At 39.6% G+C, this 13,864-nt stretch overlaps 1 protein-coding gene and 1 non-coding gene across 2 annotated transcripts in view; both read left to right on the top strand.

The window, feature by feature from the left end:
- The window catches only part of bs (serum response factor blistered), a 29,600-nt gene that overhangs the window by 14,109 nt on the left and 1,627 nt on the right, over window positions 1-13,864 (top strand). The window lies entirely within an intron of this gene.
- Window positions 13,054-13,127, top strand: TRNAN-GUU (transfer RNA asparagine (anticodon GUU)). Its single transcript has one exon. It is a non-coding gene; the product is annotated as a tRNA-Asn (tRNA).

The raw sequence follows: 13,864 nt of genomic DNA, 5'->3' as shown, positions 1-13,864 counted from the left end.
GTAATCAATAATAATTTTATCGCCAGTTTTATTACTATTTTTCTTCGTCGCTTTTTCTCAATGTCTGTGGATGTGTGTGGTCCCCCGAATCGATTGCCATAATAATTTCACGCAAATATAGCATATAGCACATATAGCACAGCAAATGCAGCAACAACAACTTCGACTACGACAATCATCGTACAATATTGTAATTTACTTAATTTCGTATCGTTCAGAATACGCAAATTTTGCAAAAAGCGAGAAAAAAAAGTGGAAGAAAACATTGTCTATGCATTAGTTACATGTCTGTAGTTGTAGTTGTTATTGCTTTAGTTGTTGTATGTGCCTTAGTTGTTATTGTTTTTGTGGTTGTTGTTATGAAAGGCGACTGCGCGGCGTCTGTTTTGCCTGCTTTTTGGTTGTTTTTCTGCTGCGTTTGATATGCAAATTTTGTGCTTTTAGAAAGAGACACAGAATTATCGTATCTGTCGGTTTGGCGATTGTTGTTGTTGTGGGAGCTACGAATCAGGGGTTGCGTATGGTAATTTCATATGTATATCTACCCGAGTAGGAAAAGCCCAGGAAATCGTACATTTAGTGTGCCTAATTGTACTACTCAGCAAAACTATATTGCTATTTTTGTAAAATTAAACATCTGTTGATTTTTCAGTGCGAGGCCTAAGGTTCTGATTATTCTCAATTGTAGAAAAAATATTGAAGAAGTAGTTTTCTTAGACTTTGCAGCTCAATTATTTGTCATCAAATCAAAAATGATCACCTATGTTATTAGACAAAAGTTAAATAAAAAGAAGTATGGTAAACATTTAATTAGGAATTGATTAAGCTATGAATCAGAGAACAAAGTTTTGAAATTACTCAGTTTGAAATAAATGAAACTGCAGACCGGGTCCCCTTTGTTATGTTATTAAAGTTTGTTTATTTATGATCATAAGGTATGTTTTTTTTTTTACGTGGTGATAAACATACATAATTAAACGAGAATTTTTCTTAATTCTTACATTTTTAAGAAATTTTGTTTGTATGTTGATAATCTTTTCTGAAATTGCTGAACATGTTCCACTTTCTCCACTTTTGCAATCTTTCTGCTGGAAGGAATATCTTTTTTGGCTAAAACCTATGATTTGCCACCCGGCGTATGCGCAATATTTTCGTAATATCTTTAAAAATCAGCTGACGTGAGGCAAACGGTTCGGTTTTTTCGGTTTTGGTTTTGGCTTGGCTGCAACTTACGCCTTACGACAACGCCTTGACATGCCCACACGTCCGGCGACAACAACACCCAACAACTTTGCAACATGCCACAAGACTTTTGGAATTTCTCGATGCTGTTGCGGCGTGTGAGAATTCACAAGTGTGTGCTCCTGTCCGCGAGTGTAGGGGAAAACCTTTAATAAGGGATACCGAAATTTATAATGTGGCACGCAATTAATTCACTGCCAAAGCTGCCAAGCGAAGGCGCAAAAATTATCACACCATTCAAATGACGCTCACGAATGTTTTTGGCCACCGGCAACTTGCCACATGCAACAAACTGAACAACTGAACTGGTGGCAACCAAAGCCGACACATTTTGTTTGTTCCGAACCGTTCTCTTTGGCGGCAAACATTTAACAAGCATCGGCTGTCCGCTGGACCGAGGATGCCACCTAGAAAGCTCACGCTAGGCGTCCAATTGGCTGGAGTTGCCGCCGATCATGGTCATGCCACATGGCCAAATGGCCACATGGTGCCTAGTGTCCAGTGCCACCAAGTGGACAATGCCCAGGCTTTTGGCCTGTGGTGGTGGTCCTTTGTCTCGGGAGCACTCCTTGCCGCCTGTCAGTGCTAATTTGTTGCTGCTCGTGCAGCCGAGAAGGGGGAACTCGAACGAACGATCCCCCTCTGCCATTCCACTAAAAATATAGCCATAAATGCTGATCAATATGGTGGGACAGGACAGAGAGAAATCTGCATGTCCTTAATGCCGGCAACGTGCGAGTTTTACAAATTACGAAATGAGCAGACCGGCATCTCCACTCTTTTTCCCACGTCTCATTAAAATTGCAGTTAAAATGCAAGATGCTGCCTCTGTTCTTTTACTTTCTATCATCGGGAACGAAGACGACGTCCCATCGTCATTATTGTCAACTCTCAACGAGTTGCCAATCGACTGTCTGTCCGGCTATCTTTCTGCCTGCCGTTTCTAGATTGATGTCTCTGCAGTCAGACAGTCAGTCAGTCCATCAGTCCCGCCGTCTGGTCCAAAAGTCCCGCGAATTATAGGAGGCGGAGGTGATCGGAGGAGGAGCAGGGGGACCAGGAGGAGCAGCCCGGAGGAGTGGGCAGAGGCCAGCTTGGCACAGTTTGCGCACTTCGGCATTTCATTGCCCCTGCTCGAGATGGAATTTTTGGGAGGAGATTGCCCGTACTTCCAGATAAGAGACAGAATTTTCATTTTAAAAGCCATGGAATTTCGGGGACGTATAGTATATGTGATATGCGTCGAAAATGTATTTATTAAACATGTTTCAACGCTTTTTAGTTACCCCAAAATATTCTAGCACAAAAACAAAATTTACTGGAAGGAACCATATATTATTTTCATTGAAAATGTGTGCTGCAAGAGTGTTTACCATTTAAAAGGAATTTATGTGTTTATCTACTTTCAAGGGATGACAAGCAGTAACATTTTTAAAATATGTTATTCAACTGCCTTGCTAAAAATGTTTTATATGGTTTCGAAACCTTAAAACATTTCAAAGAAATTTATAAATATATCTACACTTAAAGGTTATTTGGCTGACAAGCCATAACAATTTTAAAATACGCTATTCAATTGCCTTTCCAAGAAACGTTTTATACGGTTCAGCACCCATTGATCCATTTTAAATAAATGTATAAATTTTGTCTACTCTTTGATTGACAAGCCCTAACATTTTAGAATAGTGTTTATATACTTTGCTTAAATATGTTTTACACGGTTGCGAAATGTATGTCTTCTGGTTCCTAATTTATATGGATTACAGGCCTTAAAAAATAACACAAAAAAATACATTGTAATTTAAAAGGAAACATTTGCAACCAGATGTGTCTTAGAATACGTCCTTGAACTACGTATGCCTTGTTTAAAAAGGTTACATACGATTTCAAAATGATCTTTTTGTTGGTAAACTACAGGTACCATATGGCTTTGAAAGGAAATCCTTTAAACTACATTCTATATAAAAGGGTAATATTTTCTTCTGAGCTGTACATCCCTTTTAATTAAGTGTTTTCTTGTGAGCTCATCAATTATTTGTCTGGTAATGTTCTGAAGTAAAAGTTCACTTGACTTCTTGGTTATTCCCAAGAATGAAGTACTCCTCCGTTTCTAAGGTTCGTTGTAATTGTGCAATTCTTTTGTTTGATTTGGCCGCTAAGCTGCGGCGTACTTTTAGCTTTTAGCTGCCCACGACCTGGTTGATTGTTTAGTTATTATTGTTGTTATTATACATTTGATTCTTGTTATATACTTGTACACATAATAAAAAAGTATCGAGCATGTGTGCGCCTTAATTAAAAACTGAGGCCCGCTGCTCGTAGGAGTTAATTAGACTGCGGAGGTGTACGGGCCCAGTTTTCAGTTTTCAGTCTTTAGTTTTCAACCGATCCGCTGTCGTTCGCTTTCAAGTCAAGCCCCAGCTATTAGTCGCTCAATATTACGCGTTTGCCCGACAACATTGTTTTTATTCTTTGTGCTCTCCGTGTTCTGGGATCTTGAGTTATCGACGATATGGGATAGATGGTATAGGGGGCACGGGGCTGCTGCTGTTCACACGCTGCTCATCAACAATTGCTGTCACGAATTTTCCACTCGGCGCTTTTTGCGCGCGCTACTTGTTTGTATTTTAAAATTTATTTATTTGTGCAGCCTCCACACAGTCCACAGAAGCCTCCAAAGCCTCTACACACACATGATGGGGATCTTCGCGTGGAGTGAACTGAACTGAAGTGGAGTGGAGTGGAGTGGAGTGGATCGTCCGCACGGAGTATGGGGAGTGTGTGTGCTCCTCCTGGAGCGCACTGAAGAATGCATTTGATCAGATAATGTAATTCGCATTTTAAATTGAGGCGCATTCCCAGTTATACTTCTTCTCACATGCATTTACCTGGCCATCACAGGCATCCTTCGATTTGCGAGGCGGAGGAGTACGATCGCTTTACTGAAGACTGGAGACGGGAGAAGCCCCATCTCCAGATTCATCTCCTCTGGAGAGGAGGCCAACATTGCGGGCGTTGCATTATTACGCACAAGTAAATCATCGAAAGACGTCGCTCCTGTCCACCATCGAAACCCAGCGGCTTGTTAAGTAATTTAGTTGGCCTTTTTTCCCAACTCTCCCCGGTGCATTTTGCCTTGCTTTTTTCTATATCGCATTTGGCATATTTGTTTAAAGAGCTTCTTGTGAGCTGAATTTGTTATTGTCTCTATAAATGCAATAAATTGGCATTCAATTAGGCCAAAGGTGTTTTGCTCTTTGGTGGGTAGCAGTAGCTCTCTTGGCAGATGATCGAGAAAATGGGAAAGGATGAAATGGAGCAGGAAGATTTTAAGAAAGATATTATAGTAAACTAGATTTGATTCTTTGGCGCCAATTCTTTGTGTGCAATTCTAGTTTAAAATGGCTTATCTGGTAGATTGCTTGTATAATATTTTAAGTATAATTATAGAACTTAATCATTAAACATTAGGTATATCTAAATAAATAGAAACGTTATATACGTTGGACATTATCCCCCTTTTCTATATTATGCTAAGATATGTTGGCTTTGTTTGTTTTTAAAAAACTTTAAAGCCAAAGAAATGAAATGAAATATTTTTAAGACACCAATAATAGTAACTTCAAGTTCTACCAAACTTATAATGCCAAATATTTCTTAATATTAAAAAAAAATAAATTAAGTTGTTCCCGGAGCTATATTTTTTCAATAGTTATTTAAAACCGATTTTTCTAAGTCAAGGATTCTTCTTTCAAATCATACAATTGTTTATAAATATATTTTATTTAAGGCACTATGAATTTCCTTGTTGTGGGTTATCATCATAAAATATGTTATGTGAGCCATGCGGCCTGTTTTTTAACTAACTGATTTTCGACGCCTGCACTTCTCTTTCCTGATCGCACAAAAACTTTTGGCTACTTGGCATTTCCAGGCAATCAGGCATTAGCATATCGGTCATAAGATCTATAACTAAACCCGACGGACAGTTGACAGTTTTCTCCGCCCCGCAGACGAATCAGATAGGATCGGACGGTATGGGATCATATGGGAGCCATCATCATGCGAAGAGGCTCGTCCTGCTTTCTAACGATTGCATTTTTGATATTTGTGACACGCAGATTTTCCATCAGTGTCAACAAGGCATTGTTTGGCGAACGGAACGTCAACGTGGTTGGTCCTCCATCCTCCAACCTCAATCCCGAACTCCCAGACTCCTCATCCCCCGGACTCCCGACTCCTGACTCAACTGACAGACTCGATCGGCCGTCCGATCGTCGTCGATTTTTCAACATCAGACCAAAGTCAGGCCAAAGTCGGGCCAATGCAAAACCGTATGCAGCGCGTACATTTGCATAGACACAAAATTATATGAGACCGAGACCCAGGACCCACAAAACGCAGCTTCCTGGTCTTTTTGTGTCTGAAATTTATGTACCCACACAATGGGGTAACAAAACAGTTGGAGGAACTGAACGCTTAGGCCCCGTCTTCCATGGGGCCCATGGTGTTGGCCTAAACACCATTCTAGCGGTTCGTTTAGCTTGTTTATTGGCATGAAAATCTATCAAAAATGCATCATGCATTTTATATTTATTATACGTAAATACAAAAATAATGTGCTTGACATTTGACCCGGCCCAAACGACAACAGCGTTATGGCCAAGCCACATGTTGCCGGTTGCCAGTTGCCAGTTGCCAATAGGCTTTTGGCCAAGTTGCCTGCAAGTCTGCCAGTCCCGACGACTGATTATGAAACTGCCTGCTTTGTCGGTATCCGAGTACCCAAGTATCCGGGGATATTTGGTTATTGTCTTTGATTTTGCATTCTAACACAAATCAAAACGGGCCAACAGCAATCCCAACACTCGCCACTTAAATGCTCGTTTATAACGTTGTTAAAATACAATAAATAGCCAGGATTCGCAGCAGGCGGTTTTCACTAGCCGGCTCTCCGAAGGCGAACACATTTCCATTTCCATTTCCCTCTGCTCATGCTGATTTATGAAATGTGGACGCCGATGTGGCGGGCCCACAAGCCGCAAACAGAGCCCCAACCCCCTTTTGGCCAGCTCTCTGACCAGGCTAAGACTCCGATCCGGGGCCTCTAACTGGGCAAAGTCGGCAGGGGTGATTGTGTGATTGTAGGCCCGTGATTGAGTTGTCGGCCTGCTGGGCTACTGTTTGCCGTTTGCAGTTCGCTGAGTGGCTTATCTTAGCGGTGCATCGCAGCTGTTCGACTAGTCTGGCATTATTCTGCCGCCTTCACTTATCACGGCCTAGAAGGGGTCATAAAGTGATCTAGCACACCGAAAGTATCTTAAATGGTAGCCCAGGGTCTAGAAACTTTTACCAGAGCTCTACGAAATCAATAAAGAAGTAAAAGTCTATAAACTAAAAATGTAAGGAATTTTAAAACAATTTCTTGTCTTAGGAAGTACCAATTTTCATTCCGTATAGGGTGGTAATATTCCATTTTACAGGCTAACAAAATAAAGACATTTTTTTGACGGTTTGTAATAAATTGTCTATGGCAAAATAGGGTCCTTAAAAAATACATTAATTAAATTGTATCATTTCTTCTTATGAGCATCTAGAAATCGTATTGAAAAATTTGTTGGGGTTTATAGAACTCCACTCTAACAAATTGATAAACCTTTTCAATTGAATGGACTGACTGTGTTTTGATCTACCCTTTATAAGTACTGTGAGAATTAATTATTAAAAAAACATATATCAGTTTAAAAATCTATTACTTATAAGAAAAAATTTAAATATTCAAACGTTTATGAAGCTATATTTAGCTACCCCTGAATAAATAAATTGGTAACCTCCACTTTTTCACAATTTAACTAATTAATAAACGTAATATTTTTCACTTACCCATAACTAAGTGCCAGCCAATCGAATACATTTCTTCCTTATCTCTTTGCAAACAGCCATGATCACCGAGTGATCCTGACTCAAGTATTCAAGTCACCATCTTGTAATGTTCTTTTGTTAATTTTCTTCACACACTTTCCCAGTTTTTCTTTTGATTGATCACACTTTTCACGTCTTTCAATCGCTCAAGCAGAAGAGCCAAAGATCGCTCCTCGATCGTCGTGCAGGTCACGCAGTTACTCACAGACTGAAAACGTAACCCCAGCGGTCGGGACTCTGGAGTCTTGAGCTGGAGAAAACTGAGAAGAAAACCCGTTCTGTGGGGACTTAAGAGTACGATCGGAACTTGAGGCGATAGGTGCGACAGAGAGGCTATATACAGCCGATCCGCTTGCACCTTTGAGCCGCACTCTTCGGGGTTCTCTTAAGCCCGACTCTCTCGGGTTTTATTAGGCACTTATATTTTATATAGTCGTCCATATAGCGGCGATCTGTGGGCGGGACTTGCTGGCTGCTCGTGTGCGTATTAGATTTTATAGACTCGCTTTTGACTTGCTCACCAATTCCATTTTGGGCCGGGCTCTATATACATTGGCTGCGTGGGGACAAATGAGCAAACAAATGAGTGGTCCCCGGTTGCTCTGGGCCCTGGGCATGAAAATTCAATTTACACCAACCTGCTACAAAATGACGTATCTCTGCATGTATTTATTGAAATTTATTCAATTATATACAGAGATATCTGCAGCGGATACTTCGTTCTCCAGCGATTTGTTGGGTGTAACCAGTTTTCGCTTAAAAAAATATGAAATCAGCGATTGAATATTTTTTCTTTCGCTTGTGGGCGTGGGCACACTCCGTTCCTATAGATGGTTTTTGCTTAGCGTCTGTTCATTTTTGTAAAATGACACAATTTAATGAAATCCAAACAATTCTCGACATGGTCTTTGACTAATGATGAAGGCGCCGATCGGAGTGCTGGAACCGATTTTTCAATTAGTCTTAGAGTCGGACAGTAAAGATTGTGGCTCTGATCGACTTTACCTAGATTTATAGCGGTTTTAAATTAACAGAGATATATCAATTTTGTCAGATTGGGTTTTTTTGTTTTCCATAAAAATATATTTCAATTCCCATTCTGAATATCAACGTATTTTTTATTATCTTTGTTTTGCAGTAAAACAATAAAACTACATTTGTTTTAAATAAGTATAGGTATCTACACTTTTTCACCACGGTTTTATTGTTTTTCTATATCAATACATTTTAATTTCTTTAAATTAGTCATAAATATATTACGGTTTTAAATTAGCAGAGATATATCAATTTTGTCAGATTGGGTTTTTTTGTTTTCCATAAAAATATATTTCAGTTCGCATTCTGAATATCAACGTATTTTTTATAATCTTTGTTTTGCAGTAAAACAATAAAACTACATTTGTTTTAAATAAGTATAGGTATCTACATCAATAGGTATCTATATCAATACATTTTCATTTTTTTTAAGTAGTCATAAATATATTACCCTAAATGTCAAAAGATTTACTTTCAACTTTCTTTTAAATTAGAATAATTCTTTAGAAAACACAGATACACATATATAGTTTAAGCGTTTCCAAAAATCTTTCAAAATATTAAAGAATTGTTTATAAACGGTACTTGGTAACTTCTATCTGTCAACAAAACATTTTGATTTCTGGTTTGATTTATTTTATTTTAAGGTCATCTTTTAAATGCCAAACAATGCTCACGATGTTCAAATGATAGTCAAAGTGAATAAGTTTATCAAGACCCCACATATTTAAACTGTGTACCCAATTAAAGTGGCTATATTAAATGACAAAGAAAACATTTTAAATTGATATAAAAGTATCCTTCGTAATGCAGCTTTATCTAGTCCTACATGACATACATTCAATTGGGTTTCCAGAGTTTAATCGCTGTCAGTGGCTCCAGATTGTTTGGCTAGTTAAAGGCCTTCTTCGAATTGGCTAAATCTAGCTAAACATCGAATTCAGTTTGTCGGGGCACCCACATCAGTATCAGTCCCCCTCAAAACCTTCGATTCACTTAACATACGCCGAGTTGAGATCTTGTATTCGTATAATTGCAATTTCCATTCAACTGTTTGTTCGCCGCCGGTTTGTGTCCAACTCCATTTCATTTGTTTGGCTAGTTTTGCGGTTGTTAGTGCCCATCATAAATTGCCGGAATTGGGGTAAGGAGTCCTCCTCCGGCGTCTGGTGATGTGGTAAGGACGGAGGGAGCGGCACAGGCTAATCGGTGGCGTTTCATCTGCGGCCTGCTGTCCTGTTGCCTCTTGTTCGCCTGTCGGCGCACGCATAATTAGGCCTGAGGACAATCGTTTTGGAAGCTGCACTGCAGGAAATTAATGGGAGATTACATAAGTATATCACCAAAAATTAAAGAATGTTTTTCAAAGATTTAATGTTTTTAAAGTGTAAAATCCCTTAACAAATACTGATTGTAATCAATATTTATTGATCTATCGCCTTGATATTCAATGAATCCTATTTAAATTATTTCCACAAATTCCTAAATTAAATTTGTAATATCTGGATGGATTAGTTATAAATTCTTGTAGATTCGTTTAGGAGTAAGGAGTGTAGGCCCGCCTTTATAATTGAATTTTAGGCATTTTTAATATTTTTACAAAATGTATCATATGATTTCTCCATAAGCGAGCCTTTTTCTGCTATAGCTCAAAAATAAACCCACTGCTAGCTTATAGTTTTACCCATAAGTTAGCATTAGATAATAATAATAATAACAATAATAATCATATAATTTCTTCTTCGTTGAGATCTCAAAATAGTAAAATTGTATTTTAAAAAATACTTAAAAGTAAATGTGAACAAACAAAATATATTTTAAGATATATTTTCAGGGTAGCCTTTTTGTGCGAGTGCATTAGTAGCAGGTTACCCCTCGCAATTTGGCCAAATAATTGGTAACTGAAAACAATAAGCTCGTTTTTCGTACTCCCGGCCAATCGTGGCATCTTAATGCGGCCCTGACATTTAAATAGATGCTAATTCCCATCATAACTGACTGGGGACCCCGAGCTCTACAATTCCCGTTTGCCGGGTGGGTCTGAACTAATGAATTTGAACCCGCCACTCGATTGAGACAGACTCACGACGACCCAAGTCGACTTCGACTTGGAGCTCAACTTCCTGCTGGCCGCTTTCTTTGCGCGTGAATCCGTGTAACCGCAGCCCGCATCAGAGAAAAAGACACAAAACTGTGATTTGCCCAAAAACAGAAAGCCGGCAAGAAAGCTTCGCTTCGGTTTGCTTTGCTTTGCTTTGCTTTGCGGATATAAACGCTTTAAAACTCCATATTGTGGCTTGGCCCGGATGCGACGACAATTGTGAAGACGACCAAATGGCCAAACTCCGACTCCCAGTTTAGCTGGCAAATGTCTACGCAGTGTTGTCGCTTCTCCCGCTTTTGTTGCCCCTGGTTGTTGGTAGTTGGTTGTTGGCTGTTGGTTGTTGGTTGTTCGCTTGTTGCCGCTTCGTGTCAACTGACTTGGGCCTTAGCTTTCGGCTTTTGTTTCCACAAGCCAAGCCGCCCCATTTTGCTTAGCCGGGCCGGCAAAGTTTGCCAAGCCATCCCATAACATTTGCCTCAACGTTTCCTGTTCAGAATGTTCGCCGCTGTCCTGTGGTTGTGATTGTGTGATTCCTCCTACTAAATCGAGGGACAGTGGTTCAGGGAGATGTCTTCATTTAAAAATCAAAGATTTCCCCATTAATTTTATTAAATTTTGAAGAACCATTAGCTTTAAAAACTATTTATCCAGTTGTTTAATTTCCGCTTGTATAATATTATAATAATTAGTCCCAAATGTTCTGTCCTAACAAATCTAAAAAGATAACCTTTATAAAATAACCTTTTCAAAGTTTCAAGTTCCTTTAAAATATTTGAAAGAAAATCACGCTATCTACAAGCATTTTTAAGGTTCAATCATCGCGTATACATGTTGTTATAGAGACTAGAATTGTTTTTATCTATTTCCATGATGTTCGGGCAATAAATTTCGGACCTTTCCTCTACCAAAACCCATTTCATCGTGTATTCTCACCCTTTTGTGCCACTGTTATCCTTTTGGCCCGTTCCCTGGGCAATTGTGCGTTAGATTTAAGTGCTTTCGTTTGCCAGGCTTAATTTGCATTTTTATTTTTATGTTTTCATTGAAAGCGCCAGCATCAATGGAGCCCGCTGGCTTCAGTCGAGAGCACATTTGGCTATTCCTTTGTTTTCGGCTTAAAGTTATCAGTGTCGGTAGATGTACACGGCATCAACGGTAGCAGCAGCAACATGCAAAATGCAAATGTTTATTGGCCAAATGCTGAACGATCTCAGCCAGCTAAACTGAGAATGGGTCCTTCGTTTTTTTTTTTCTTTCGTTTTTGTTTTTTTGTATTTTTTTCTGCTGAGCTTTGAAGCGATTGAAGCGGGTGCTGACTGCCACAAAGTTGTCGCCTTTTGTTGTGGCAGCAACCATTTTGGTAAGAACAACTAATCAATTGGCAAATGTGCCATCCGTCAATCAGCCAGTCAGTTGGCGGTGGTGTAGGTCACACGACACCACAGTGGTTGTTGCAACTTTAGCTGCAACTTCGGTTTGCAACTGCAACAGGCCACCGAATTGACTCGCATTCACTTTTGGGGCAAATAAAATGCCACCTTGGTTGTGAATGTCAGTTAGCCAATTTGAAAATTCATTCATTCAATGCTTTGACGACTCGCTGACTGACTATTGCCAACATTTATTATTAGCCTTTCCCAAACTGACTATTTTTGGTGCTACCGATGGCCACACAACAGTGGCAGCAGCAGCAGCAACAACAACATGCCGCACATATCACAGCAAGACAAATTTCTATATAATTGCATTTGTCGCAGGCTCCCCAAGCCTCGAAGTTCGATACCACTGGCGAGGCCAGATCGGCCAGACAATGCCAGGCATTATTTTTATATAAATTGCATGCCATTGGCCCGGCCAGTTGGCATTCCATCCAGCCAATTGCCAGTTGAGAGTTGAGACTCGGGCTGGGTTTTCGCTCCGATTGTTTGTATTTTTTTTGCCTCGCTTTCAGCTTTTAGCCAGGCTCAAACTCTAATTGTCATTTAATGAGACACGCTCGGCATTTGCGCACGACACACGACTATCAATTTGGCAAGTTGCAGTTGGCATCGGCAGGAGCAGCGGAATCAGAATCTGCCGTGGAAGCCATCGATGAAAATGTTCGAATCGGAGAAAAATCCAACTTGTCGTCCTGCATCGATTCTGGAAATTAAATGCGATATTGATGGAGCGCAAATTGAAATGGCAGGGCTCTCAATTTACCTTAACGTCTGAGTCACTAAATAAAATATTATTAAGTTATATAAAACGTCAAATTCTGATAGGGGTAAGGGTAAACAAAAGAATAAATCATAGACAATTGCGTGAATTTAATACTATGAATAATTTGTTCTTAATTTACCTTAAGCTCAAAAACTACCACTATATTAATCTTCACACCATGATATTTGAATTAGCCTCTTAAATGAACTTAATAAGTATTTATTTATAGCTTAAATTTCTTGGCAAAGGCTAGGTAAACTCAACATATCTATTAATTGCAAAGAAAATGTATGAGAAATGCGAATACAAATCAAATGCCAACAAATTTCGTATTATAAACACTTAAACATTTCAAGAATGTAATGTATAATATTTTATAATAATACCAACCCCTAAAATTATGTCATATTTGTATTTATAAAGCAAATAATGCTTGCTAAAGGTCTTAATCATTTAATAATGGAACCCGAGCAACCCCTAAGATGGTGTCAGTGGAAATGTTTGCTCAGCGAGCACTTGAGGGCTTTATTTCCGAGACGATTTCAAGAGCCTCCGTGGCGCAATTGGTTAGCGCGTTCGGCTGTTAACCGAAAGGTTGGTGGTTCGAGTCCACCCGGGGGCGCTTAAAATCTTTTTTCTTTTTTTTTTGTTATTAAATGACTTCCTTAATGTTTTGGGTTAATAAAACTTTTATTTATTGCTTTTGTGTGGCGAATTTTAATTGTGAAATTACTAAAGGGAAATCGCACACGTTGTGGGAGGTCTGTAATTAAGTTCCCTCGACAAAGAAAAGATTAGATAAGGGGGAAGAACAAGCGCACATATAATTGGATTTTTATTGAGCGCTAGCAGGGCTATTACCAGAATTATTTCCCTCCTTATAAGTGTGCGCTTAAAATGCAAGCTTGGGCATAATGTAACCTTTACATGAGCAGCTCCACTTTCCGCTGCCTTGCAATTTTTCCACTATACTTTTTTTCGCATCTGCAACAGAAAACCGCGAGCGTAACAACAGTTGCACATGCACATGCTGGCCAAGTATATCATGGCAACTTGGAGACAGTTTGTCGTCGTTGGCTTTGCTAATTAAAATGTCTTGGTGCTGTCACTCAAAAGGCGGTCGCCTGATCCACTGGCCAAGTCGAGTCAACTCGCTTGGTTGGCGGCAGACGACGGCGACGTCGACGATGACGACGCCCATTTTAGTCAGCGGCAACAATGCGATTTTGCCTTTCGCGAAATGCTGCTGCTGCTGCTGCTGCTGCCGGTGCTGATGTGGCTGCTACAATTTCATTGGAAGTCCGCTGATGATGTGGCAGGGGCACGCGGCGTATGCGCAATGCAATTTGCGATCTCCCT

The sequence above is a fragment of the Drosophila suzukii genome, chromosome 2R (genome assembly GCF_043229965.1).
Source record: "Drosophila suzukii chromosome 2R, CBGP_Dsuzu_IsoJpt1.0, whole genome shotgun sequence".
Lineage (NCBI taxonomy): Eukaryota > Metazoa > Arthropoda > Insecta > Diptera > Drosophilidae > Drosophila > Drosophila suzukii.
The sequence above is the reverse complement of the archived record's forward strand: the minus strand, read 5'-3'. Positions and strand labels throughout refer to the sequence as shown.